Raw genomic sequence first — 13,209 nt, 5'->3', positions numbered from 1 at the left:
GTCACTTTACCCCAGAAACCTTTCCTGCTACTTCTCCTGGACCAAGAAATGGACTGTCAAATACAGCACTCGCTGCCCAGTGAGTTACAAAACCTAGTGTCCCCCTCCCCAAGTTCCATTTAAACACCGATGCCCATTTATAACTTCTGGCTTCTTAAAAAAACGAACCTTCCCCTCTGGGGTGCTTTGTTTCCAACAGTTTCAGGGTAGTTACTATTTTTATGTTTGCTTTTTGGCAGATGTGTTCATACACAGTGATTATACCAACCTCCTGTCCATGGTGTTCTGTAGGCGCAAATCAGACTTTAGTTCAAAGGTTGTTGATGGTTAAGAAAGTCCACAGAATTACTTAAACACTACACTTCATAATCATTAAGCCTTTCAAATCTGAAGTAGATATTTGGCTAATATGTGGGTGTGATACAGACAAGGACAGATGACCTAGTGGAAAGAGACCCTAACTCTGAAGCAGGGCTGGGGGATCCTGTTTGCTCCAGCAGCAGAAAACTGCTCCTCACTCTGAAAGTGCCCCAACTCCTAAAAGCAAGTCCGCACCCATCAAGGATGGCACTGTTCTTCAACCGGTCACTGCATAACTAAATAGACTTTCTCACAGAGATTTTCACTCAAGTACAGTCAGACACCTATATTTGAAGATCAGCTATCAAAAAGAAATGTTTAGGATACTGTCTGACTATTCTGTGTAACGTGTTTTATCTGCAATAGAAGAGCACGCATAGTAACCAGATAGAAGTGAACATTGTGCTGGGACCTTAACAAGTCTAATTATATCGCAAAGCCAACTGATTATTGTATTTTTGGCTCTGTAGTTATCTTAAGAAAGCTTTTGTTTGAGAAAGTACAGATAAACATAGACTTTATTTTTTATTTTTTATCCTCACCAGAGGACATTTTTTCCATTTTTTGTTCAGATAGAGTGGGAGGGAGAGAGAGGAAGAGAGAGAGAGAGAGAAACATCGATGTGAAAGGGACATATCAAGTGGTTGCCACCTGCACGGCCCAACCAGGGCTGGGGACAAACTGCAGCCAATACATGCCCTTAGCAGGAACCGAACCTGGCTCTCTCTGGACCACAGGCCAACACTCTAACTGCTGAACGAAACCGGCCAGGGTGATAAGCATACACTTTAAATACTAGATTGGAATATTTACCTGTTTAAAAAATGTTGACTTTGTGTCCCATTAATAATTTCAGTTTATATGGCCTAGACTTAAGAATAAGAGCTCTAGTTAACACTGACATAGTATTTATTCTTGCCCAAACACTATTCTAAATATCTTATTTAATCTTCACCACAACTCTATGAGGTAGATATTATTACCCACATTTTACAGATGAGCACAGAGAGGTTAAGTGAATTGCCCAAGGTCACCAGCTGGTAAGTAGCATTTGGCACTTGGGTGGTTTCTGACTCAGTGTCATTCTACCTCTCTTTGGGAAAAGCATCTACAAATGAGCACACAACTTCAGGAAAATTCTTACAGCAAAGAGAGGAGATGGGGTAGGCCGCCCCCCGCCGTTAGAACCAGCCTTGGAGATCAGTGGATTCACACAGCCAGACTCCCCCCCCCCCCCCCCCCCCCCCCCCCCCCCCCCCCCCCGCTGCTTCCCCTCCACACACAGTTAAAACATTCCGAGTCACCTGGGAAGACGACATTTCCTTCATAGCTGTGCCTCCCGGTCTGCGTCAACTCACCTCCCCCAACTTTTCCATTTACGTCCACTTTCAGACATAGGGGACAGAAATGCTCCAGAGAAGTGGAATAAGACCAGGTTACGTTTGACGTGAGGGGTAGAAGAGCCACGTGTTTTCCCTGTGCGGGGATCTGCGCTGAGAAGTCCATCCCAGCGCAGTGTCTCAGGAAGACCACGTGGACATGGCTCCAGGCCACTAGAAGAGCTCAGCTTTGCTTTCTGTTTGGGGGGATTACCCAAAATCTCAGCTGAAAGCATGGTTTATCTTTTATCTTTATTTCTCATGATCAGAAATCACATGATCAGAACAGGCCACATGAAAAGGGAAATAAATACATGGAAGAATCATCCATCAGGTTCCATTCACTATTGAGGCATCTGCATGGAATAAGGAGACTATTATGTGGGATCTAACGCAGAACCTCCTTTCCCATCAGGACTGAGCCAACTACATAACACTTCAATGAAAAGCTCCTGATCTCAGGCACATTAGAGAAAAAAATGACAGTAAGACAAAAAAAAATTTTTTTTATAAGGTTGAAGGTAGAAAATCATATCCCCTAGATTAGAACAAAAAAATGGTAATTAGATGCAAGGTAGGATACTGGGTGAGCTCAGAGGACAACACCAAAGGAGATAAAAGAATAAAGTATTGTGCTTTATTATATACCGATTGACCAGTTAATGAATGCAGATTCAAAATTAGCAAATAATATGATACAGACTAGTATAAGCTATGCTTAAAACACTTGGTGTTTAGCCCTGGCTAGTTTTGGTCAGTGGTTAGAGCATCGGCCCACAGACCAATGAGTCACAGGTTCGATTCCAGTCCAGCGCACCTACCTCCGTTACGGTTCATCCCCGGCCGTGGACCAGGTCGTATAGGAGGCAATCAGTTGATGTGTCCCTCTCATGTTGATGTTTCTCTCTCTCTCCCTCCCTCCCACCCTATCTGCAGATAAATAGAAAAATGCCCTTGGGTGAGGAATAAATAAATAAATAACGTGATGTTTAAAAATGTCTTTTCTGAAATATTTAAAATTATGTATTTTGTTTTAAAGAAGTAAACTACTCTGCTAGCATTCATGTTTCAAGGCAGACAGTTCACACTACCAAACAAGACCAGGCATCTGGGGAAACGAATCAGCAATCCCACATTTGACTTCTTTTGTCTGGGTAACAGACTTCTCCAGGTTCCGTCCCAGACATGACATACACCCCTGAACCAAATCACTTTTGAAAAGCAGCTGATCATATGTCAGGGCTCTGAAGCATTATTTATGGCCTATCCTGTTTTTTAATATAAGTTGTTTATTCATTATGATTAATGATTAATACAGTTTTCCATCAAGTATAATAAAGATTTCCGATGAAAGACTGAGAATCTAAATTAATGGGAAAACTCTAGGTTCTTCATAAAACAAACCAAACTTAAAAGCATTTCTCCTAAAGTGACATTCTAAACTCACAAAGTTTGGATTCTACCTTCAAAGCCAAATTCAGGGAAGCACTATGCATTGTAGCTTCAGGGAATGTCAGAAAATTTCAGAGTTAAACAGGTGTTTCTCTTACGATTTAGAGAGATGCAGAAGTCAACCTCAAGTCATTAGGCTGCTTTTCCGGCAATAAAAAAAATCTCTACAGTTATTGAATAAAATGGTGTCATGTACTTATTTTACACCACTGACCAAGGCTTTTAATAATTTTGAAATTAACTATAGTACATAATGCTGAAAACCTTTAGAGAGGTCTCTTAAATGATGCTATAATTATAATGTCTACAACTGTAGTTCTCAAAGTCATAAAAGACTAGAGAAGTCATTTTAAAAGTTCTTATCTATCATTGGGTTTTCCCTTCTTTCCTTCACATTCTGCCCCCACTGCTTAGGGTGTTGTCTGAGGGTGGAGGGCATGATGCCACTTTCCCAAAGCTCATGGTAACAGAGACTGGTGCTTCCCAAATACTAACACGTTAACATGCACAAGCACCACCCTTAACACCACCACGTGAGCTATGAGGAAGTGAAACTCAGAAATGCAGGTCCGGAGCTCATGTTCTTAGCTACTGTGCTATGTTGTGATTTTCCAAGATGCTGGTCTATTTTTATAATTAGAAATGTACTATTATTTTTTCTACTAAGAGCAATGAATTTCCCTTTCCTGTGAATCCTTCTGGGGAGAGATTCCACCCTCCTGCCCTCCACCCTTTCTCCCCACGGTTACCACGCAGGTTACACGGTCTGTGTTTGGCCTCCCTTCCAAATATCAGCCAGCCCCACCTTCTAACACACGGTTACCAGTTCTGGTTCATCTGATGCCTTCAGTGCCCATGTGAATGTTTGTCCCACTCCCTAGTGATTATAAAAGCGACATTTCCTGGAAACACAACTGATGGACATTTCACTTCAGTGAGGTGTTTCATGTCTGAGTCAGTCCTGTTGCCTAGAAACCTGTTTGTTTTTGGCAGGAGGAAAGTGACTCAGGCACAGGTACGGTCAGACAGTTATTAAGCATGACCTCCTAGCTCTAGACTGTTGATTTCATGCTGAACCTTGACACTGTTTTTTTCCCATGTCACTGTTAGTAGAGGCTCCTTCAATTCTTTTCAAGTCGGAGAAATTCAAAAGGCACTATGGTGCACCTAGGATGGACAGATCCCTATAGCTGAAATATATGCTACATTATTTTACTTATCGAATTCTGAAGAAAAGCTTTAAGACAAAAGATAATTACATGATTCTTATATGTAAAGGGAACTGAAATTCTATGGTGTCACAGAAGTAACCCGTCATCCCTGTAAGAATTAGTTCTCTCTCATAAATTCAGTTGATATAATGCATTCTTAAACAGCACTGAGTCACTATTTCTGACCCCATAGCCAAGAAAGAACTTTTTTTCAGGCAACTAGAGGGCTGACTCATTTGGTAGGCCACATTCAGGCCAGAAAAACTGCTATACACATGTCTGTCTGTCTGTCTGTCTGTCTCTCTCTCTCTCTCTCTCTTGGGGGTCTGGGAGGATAATAAGAAATAATGATGACCACATGCAAGTGGCTTCAGAATTGAGAGGGTTCACCCTCAAATACCATAATACACACACACACACACACACACACACACACACACTACAGTTGGCCAAAGGTCATTTCACTGACTTTTATCTTCAAACTTAAGTTAGCATGCATGCCTAAGTCATTCTAGAAGAATAAAACATTCTAGAAAAAAAATTAATGGCTTTTGTTTCATGTAAATTCTCCACCAGTTATTGCTATTCCCCTGGTATTTGGGGGCTTCACTATTTTTCTTAGTAATTCTATGTATTAAATATTCAATGGAGGAAAAGTGGGTTAAGCAAAAGTGAACCCACACACACATATCAGATACTGGAGTTTTTGCCTTGTCCTCCTTTTCTCTCTTTTTTTTTACCCTCACTCGAGGACATTTTTCCATTTTTTTTTGCTCAGATTGAGTGGGAGGGGGAGAGAGAGAGAGAAACATCTACGTGAAAGGGACACATCGAGTGGCTGCCACCCGCACGACCAACCAGGGCCGGGGACCAACTTCGACCGAGGTACATGCCCTTAGCGGGAACCGAACCCGGGTCTCTCGGGACCGCAGGCCGATGCTCTAATCGCAAAGCCAAACTGGCCAGGGCTGTCTTCCTTTTCACCCATGCCTGCTAAAGACACAGAAAGTAAGACCTAAATGTTACCTTATCTTTGTGGGAAAGTTCTGAATCCTAAATTTATGAAATGCTTATAGACTGAAGGATACAAAGTAATTTTAGAAAATATTTCTTCCCCATACCAAATAATATTCATCCTAATAAGGGTTCCTGTATACCTGACATCCATTAAGTACTATTCAACATCGAATAGATGGAGGCTTCCAGTCAAGATGGCAACATATGGAAATGCTGTACTTGCCTCCTCCTATGACCACATCAAAATTACAACTAGAGAACAACCATCATTGAGAACCACCTGAAGTCTAATTAAACAAAAGTTCTATACCTAAAGATATACAGAAGAAGCCATATCAAGATTTGTATAAGGGGTGAAGACATGGAACAGGCTAGTCCCATACCCATGCATGGCAGTTAAAAATTGGGACGGATATCTTGGCTGCAGAGGTCCCCCCGCCCCCCAAAGGAGCAAGGGGTCCCAGCCCCACACCAGTCTCCTCAGCCCGGAGTTCCAGTGCCAGGAAGAGAAGTCCCCATAACTTCTGGTTGTGAAAACCAACAGAGATTGTGGTTTAGTGAGACAAAAGGCTGCTCGAGTCCCAGGCACTCCTCTTAAAGGGCCTGTGCATGGACGAACTTGCTGAGGGACTTGTTTGTTCTGAGCTCCAGCACTGAGTCAGCAGTTTAAAAGGCTCCAGGGAGAGTTCGATCGATCAGTAGCGGGAGCGGAGAGCGGACCCCAGAGAGCCCTGAGCAGCCCCACCGCCGCCGCAGGCCTAGTTACCATCACACCCCGGGAGCAGCCGCAGCTGCCGCAGCCGGCCCCAGGCACCCCCAGGCACCCCCAGTCACCATCACTGCAACCATGAGCAGCGAGACCCAGCAGCCGCCCCCCCCCCCCCCCGGGTCCCCACCCTCAGCGCTGCCGACACCAAGCCCGGCACCACCCGCAGCGGCGCACATGGGGGCGCCTACCGGCGGGGACAAGGTCATCGCCACCAGCAAAGGTGCGGAGGCAGCAAATGTCCCAGGCCCTGGTGCAGTTCAGTGCAAGGCAGTAAGTGTGCAGCGACCGTAACCATTATAGACGCTCTCCACGTCGCAGGGGTGCTCCACGCAACCACCAGCAGAATTACCAGAGCAGCCAGAGTGGGGGAAGGAATGAGGGATCGAGCGTGCTCCCGACGGCCAGGCCCAGCAGCGCCGGCCCATCGCAGGCCACGGTTCCCAGCTCACTACACGCGGAGACCCTCTGGGCGTGGACCACAGTCCTCCAACCCCCCGTGCAGGGAGAAGTGATGGAGGGTGCTGACGACCAGGGTGCAAGGTAGACCAGTGAGACAACATGTATCGGGCCATAGACCACGATTCCGCAGGGGCCCTCCTCGCCAAAGCAGCCTAGAGAGGACGGCAATGAAGAAGATAAGGAAAATCAGGGAGATGACACCCAAGGTCAGCAGCCACCTCAACGTAGGTACCGCCGCAACTTCGATTACCCACGCAGACGCCCAGAAAACCCTAAACCACAAGATGGCAAAGAGACAAAAGCAGCCGATCCCCCAGCTGAGAATTCGTCCGCTCCCGAGGCTGAACAGGGGGGGGGGGGCTGAGCAAAGCGGCTTACCATCTCTACCATCATCCGGTTTAGTCATCCAACAAGAAGACACGAAGATGAAATTCCAGCAATAAGAAATGAACAAAAGATTGGAGCTGAAGACCTTAAGTGCTTGCTTTTTGCCCGTTGACCAGATAACTAGAACTATCTGCATTATCTATGCAGCATGGGGTTTTTATTATTTTTATCTAAAGATGTCTCTTTTTGGTAATGATAAACGTGTTTTTTAGAAAAAGAAAAAAAAGCCTGGTTTTTCTCAATACACCTTTAAAGGTTTTTAAATTGTTTCATATCTGGTCAAGTTGAGATTTTAAGAACCTCATTTTTAATTTGTAATAAAAGTTTACAACTTGATTTTTTCAAAAAAGTCAACAAACTGCAAGCACCTGTTAATAAAGGTCTTAAATAATAAAATAAAATAAAGTAAAATAAAATAAAATAAAATAAAATAGAAGGCTCCAAGGACATTCAGGAAGGAACTGGATTATCTGGCATCAGGGTAAGGGCTGGAGGGGCAGCTTTGTCCCCCTAAAAAAGTGCTGACAGAGGCCACTATTCCTTTCCTGAGCCCTCTCCCCACAGACTCAGCAGGCAACATATCTGAGTTTCCATCAACCTGGCCAACATTGTTCACCCCACCCAGGTGATTCCCTGAGATTCCACCCTACACATCTTGTGGGCCAACCCAAAGTGTTTCCAGTGGCATTTCTGTACTAATGGCCAGTCTTGGCTCATAGAAAACATAAAAATGGAGATAGAAAACATAAAAAGAACTCATCAGAAATGAAAAATACATTACAGGGAATCAATAGTAGGACAGATGAAGCAGAGGATCAAGTCAGCAATTTGGAAGATAAGGAAATAGGAAACGCCCAATATGAACAACAAAAAGAAAAAAGAATCCAAAAAAATAAGGATAGTTAAAGGAGCCTCTGGGACAACTTCACGTGTACCAACATTTGCATCATGGGGTTGCAGGAAGGAGAAGATAGAGAGAAAAAAATTGAAAGCCTATCTGAAAAAATAATGATGAAAAATTCCCTAATCTGCTAAAGGAAATAGACATACAAGTCCAGGAAGCTTAGAGAGTCCCAAACAAGAGGAACCCAAAGAGGCCCACAAAGAGATAATCTTAAAAGCAGCAAGAAAAAACAATTAGTTACCTACAATGGAGCTCCCATAAGACTGTCAGTTGATTTCTCATCAGAAACTTTGCTGGCAACAAAGGACTGGCAAAAAATATCCAAAATGATGAAAATCAAGTACATACAACAAAGATTACTCTTCCCAGCAAAGCTATCGTTTAGAATCAAAGGACAGATAAAATCTTCCCAGACAAGAAAAAGCTAAAGGGAGTTCATACCACGTGTAAAGGGTCTTCTTTAAGAAGAAGAAACGAAAAAGATGAAAAATAATAATAATAAATAGGCAATAAATACATATCTATCAACAATTACTTGAAATGCAAATGGATTAAATGCCCAATCAAAGACACACCATGGATGAATAACAAAACAAGACCCTTAAATATGCTGTCTACAAGAGACTGACTCACTTCATTCAGATTGAAAGATACATACAGACTGAAATTAAAGATATTTCATGAAAATAAAAAAAAACTGGAATAGCAATACTTATACCAGACAAAAATACTTTCTTTTTTTTTCTTTATTGGTTTTTAAAATCCCCACTGGAGATTTTTGCCCACAGCCTGGGCATGTGCCCTGACCAGGAATTGAACTGGCGACCTCTTGGTGCATGGGTTAATGCTCAATCACAAGTCACACTGGCCGAGCCAGACAAAAATATTTTAAAACAAAGCCTATAACAAGAGACAAAGAAAGACCCAACAATTCCACTTCTGGTTATTTATCTGAAGAAACCCAAAACACTAAATAAAAAAGACATATACATCTATATATTCACTGCAGCATTATATACAACAACCAAGATACAGACCCAACTTAAGTGTCCATCAACAGATAATGGATAAAGAACTGGTACATACATACAACAAAATATGACTTAGCTATAAAAAAGAATGAAATCTTTCATCTGCAACAACATGAATGGACCTAGAGAGTATTACCCGAAGTGAAGTAAGTCAAACAAAGACAAATGACATAGGATTTTATTTATAAGTGAAATCTAAAAAACAAAATAGATGAATAAACAAAATTAAAATAGACTCACAGATACAGAGAAGAAACTGATTTTTGCCAGATGTGAGGGGGCTTTGGAGGATGGGTGTAAAAGGAGAAGGCATTAAGAAGTATAAATTGGTAGTTACAAAATAGTCACGGGAATGTAAAATACAGCACAGGGAAAATAGTCAATGACTATTTGTGATAATAAAGTTTGGTCAGATGGGTACAAGATTTATCAGGGTGATCAATTTGTAAGTTGATGTTGAATATAATGTCTAATTACCATGTTGTTCGTCTGAAACTAATATTGTACATCAACTGTAATTGAAAAATAAAAAATATTTTTTAAAATTCTGATATAAATTTTATTTTGTCCTTGACAGCTATAAAAAGGATATGTATATAAGTTTACTTAGCAAAGATTTTCATCTTAAACTAATATGTTAAAACTTTATTGTCTTTGCCCTGGTAGGTGTGGCTCAGTTGGTTGGGCACTGTCCCGTACACCCAAAGGCTGCTGGTTTGATTCTTGGTCAGGGCACATGCCAGGGTTGCAGGCTTAGGCCCTGGAGGGGACACGTAGGAGATAGGATTGATCTGTTTCGCTTTCACATCGATGTTTCTCTCTCTCCCTTCCTCTCTCTCTAAAAATCAATGTAAAAATCTTAAAAACACACACACAAAACTTTAACGTCTTCAAAATGCTTTCTTGTTGAAAGGTATGTTATAGGGGAAAAATCTTTGTCTATAAAAATTCCTGAAATCCATCAAACTCTGTAACAGTTTTAAGAAAGGGATATTGTAGCCCTGGCCTTTATGGCTCAGTGACAGAGCGTCGGCCTGCAAAGCAGTCACGGGTTCGATTCCGACCAAGGGCACATACCTCAGTTACAGTTAGTCCCCGGCCCCGGTTGGTGTTGTGCAGGTGGCAACCAATCTAAGTATCTCTTTCATATCAATATTTCTCTCTCTCTTCCTCCTGCTCTATCTGAAGATAAACGTAAAAATATCCTAGGGTGAGGATTAAAAAAAAAGGTATTTTCATCGTTTAGAACTGGCTTATTGTTGGTTAGCATTAGTGTTGGCAAGCAATATGGGGTCAGTGCTCCAAGATACTCAGAAGTCCTTAACCACGTCTAAGGATGGTTCTCCCCATGTAGGCTCAGAGCTGTACGTGGGTCTGCTTCTGCAGCCCTGGGCACTGTTTGGGCTTGTGCACGTCACTGGGGATGGAAAGCTCTGTTCTTCAGGTTTTCAAAGTGGAGCTGAGTGCTGGGAAATAAACTGCCAGCAGAAAGCTTAGGATTTAAGTTCAAGACTCTGTTGCATGCCCTGGCCAGTTTGGCTCAGCGGTTAGAGCGTTGGCCTGCGGTCCGGAGAGACCCGGGTTTGGTTCCCGCTAAGGGCACGTACTTCGGTTGCAGTTTGTCCCTGGCCCTGGTTGGTCGTGCGGGTGGCAGCCACTCGATGTGTCCCTTCACGTCGATGTTTCTCACTCTCTCTCCCTTCCTCTCTCTCCCTCCCATTCTATCTGTACAAAAAATGGAAAAATATCCTCGGGTGAGGATAAAAAACAAACAAACAAACAAAAAAAGACTCTGTTGCTGACTACCTGCTTAATGCATGTGTCATTACCAAAAGAACATTTGTCCCATGCTATAGTAAAGCTTTCTGATAGTGATACGGGAGTCAAGTCTCATCTATGATAGTCAGCACAGTCTGCTGCCTTGGTGTACTCTCTGAGAGCGAAATCGCCACTAATTCTGTCTCATCTTTTGAAACCTTATCAACCTTCATTTAGGTATCTGAACGTCTGTGATGGCCAGGTGAACCAGACAGACCTAGTCCCTGCCTTCACAGAGCTTTAAGTCTAGGGGAAACAGCCACAGCACAAGGAAAAAAAAATCTGGATAATTACAAGTTCAAGACGTTGTGGAAACTCATGGCCAAGGCAAACACCCTCAGTCCAGGAAGGTCAAGGGAGACTTCCTGGAAGAAAAGGCCTCTCAACTCAGATCTGAAGGGTGAAGTAGAGTCAGGCAAGCCGGGGTAGGGTTACTTAAAGCACAAGGAATAGTATGTGCTAAGGCCCTAAGAAGCGAAGGAGAGTGTGGTTTGTATGTATGGGAATAGAAGAAATGTCAGCTTGGCTGAAACGGGAAAAAGTTTCCTGAAGATCCTGATAAGGTCTTGTTACATTTGGATTTTGCCACCAGTGTAATGGGATTAGGGAAACATGATCAGTGTGTGTTTTGTAAGGATCCCACTTATAATTCCTGATACTTAGGAACCAAGGAGATAAGGCTTTCCTACACTCAGCAGAAACATTATCAGCTCATCCGTATACCCGAGGGTAAATGGATAAGTTTCTTCATTTAACCAACTTCCTGTAACACCAGATACCACGTGACCCCAGAAAGCAGTGCGGCTAAGAACTCAGCCTCTGAAGGGAGGTGAGCGGAATTCAAATTCCAGTTCTGCCTCCTTCTAGCAAATCACTTTACTTTGGCAAGTTGCTTAAACCCTCTGTGTCTCAGCGGAGTTGACAGTGGCTACCTCACAGAGCTGCTATGAAAATGAAATAAGGTACTATCTGTAAAGAACAGTGGCTGCCACACTGTCGGTCACTCATAGTTATTATCATCAAAAATGTACCAGTCACCTGTGAGCATGAAGAACCAGTGCTCTGGACTACACTTAACATTTTATTTTTTATTTTATTTTATTTTATTTTTTATCCTCACCAGAGGACATTGCTCCATTTTTTTCTTCATACAGAGTGGGAGGGAGAAGAAGAGAAAGAGAGAGAGAGAAACATCAATGTGAGAGGGACATATCAAGTGACTGCCTCCCACACAACTCAACCAGGGCTGGGGACAAACTGCAACCGAGGTACGTGCCCTTAGCGGGGACCGAACACGGGTCTCTCTGGACCACAGGACAACGCTCTAACCGCTGAGCCAAACCGGCCAGGGCAAACATTTTAAACCACATAAATATAAACGCTTCTCTTTAGATGCCATCTAATTTCTTTAGGAAAAGCAGCTGAAACGAATACATCTTTATGTTTGTCAATTTTCCATTTGAGTATCTAAAATTTTGAAATGAGATGCTAATACACAATTGTACAAAAGAAAACCTTGTTTCAAAATCTTTGGGCCTCATGTCCTATTTAGACAAAGTTCTGCTGTGCTGAGTGAAGTTTCTAGGATTATTTATTTGCAGATCAGCTTTAAAATCAGAGCACAGTTAGAAATCAGACTGCGTAACTAAAATTCTGTGGCTAGGAATCCAAAGGAATTTGAGTAAATCCATTTACCTAATAATCAAATTATAGACAATCAAAGCAAGAAACTTCTAAGCCTAAATATGGACACAGGGGGGACCAATGACAGTTGTGGATTCGGCACTAAACAAAACCATTCAGTACCCAGCAGCCTTCTTGTTGCCTCCATTTATAGATGTAAATGCTAAGTCACTGCTCAGAAATCTGAGGGATTACACATTTTACAATAGAACACACATTGCAAGTCAAGATATAATGCCAAAGGTCAATTCACTGCACGCTAAAAATATTGGTGTCACTCACCACTAATACTGCAGACAGACAGGATATTTAAATCTTTGCAAAGTTGATTGGGTCAGGGTTCCCAAGACCAGTTCCAGTTCAGTGATTCACTAGGAAGACTCACAGAATGAGCATGTAGTTGTGTTCATAGCTATGGCTTGTTACAGCGAAAGGATACAAAGCAAAATCAGCAAAGGAAAAAAGGTGCGTAGAGCAACATCTGGAGGAGACCAGCAGCGAGCTTCCAAGGGTCCTTTCCTAGTGGAGCCATAGAGATCAGACTCACTTCCCCAACAGCAAGTTGTGACAATACCTGTGAAATGTCTGCCAGGGAAGCTCATTAGTGACTCAGTGCCCGGGGTTTTTATTGGGGCTGCTCACATAGGCACCTGCTGCCGGGCATGTATCCAAATTCCTCCCAGAATGCAAACAGGTATTCAACACAAAACATTACTGTCTGCACGAAGACTTCAGGCAC

General features: G+C 42.6%; 1 protein-coding gene and 1 pseudogene across 1 annotated transcript in view; one reads left to right on the top strand and one right to left on the bottom strand.

The window, feature by feature from the left end:
- Positions 1-13,209, bottom strand: part of SGMS2 (sphingomyelin synthase 2) — an 87,239-nt gene that overhangs the window by 36,590 nt on the left and 37,440 nt on the right. The gene's annotated exons all lie outside the window — the stretch shown is intronic.
- Positions 6,363-7,011, top strand: LOC118630774 (annotated as a pseudogene).

This window comes from Molossus molossus, unplaced genomic scaffold, assembly GCF_014108415.1.
Source record: "Molossus molossus isolate mMolMol1 unplaced genomic scaffold, mMolMol1.p scaffold_m16_p_1, whole genome shotgun sequence".
Lineage (NCBI taxonomy): Eukaryota > Metazoa > Chordata > Mammalia > Chiroptera > Molossidae > Molossus > Molossus molossus.
Note: the sequence above shows the minus strand (reverse complement) of the source record. Positions and strands in the feature narration are given on the sequence as shown.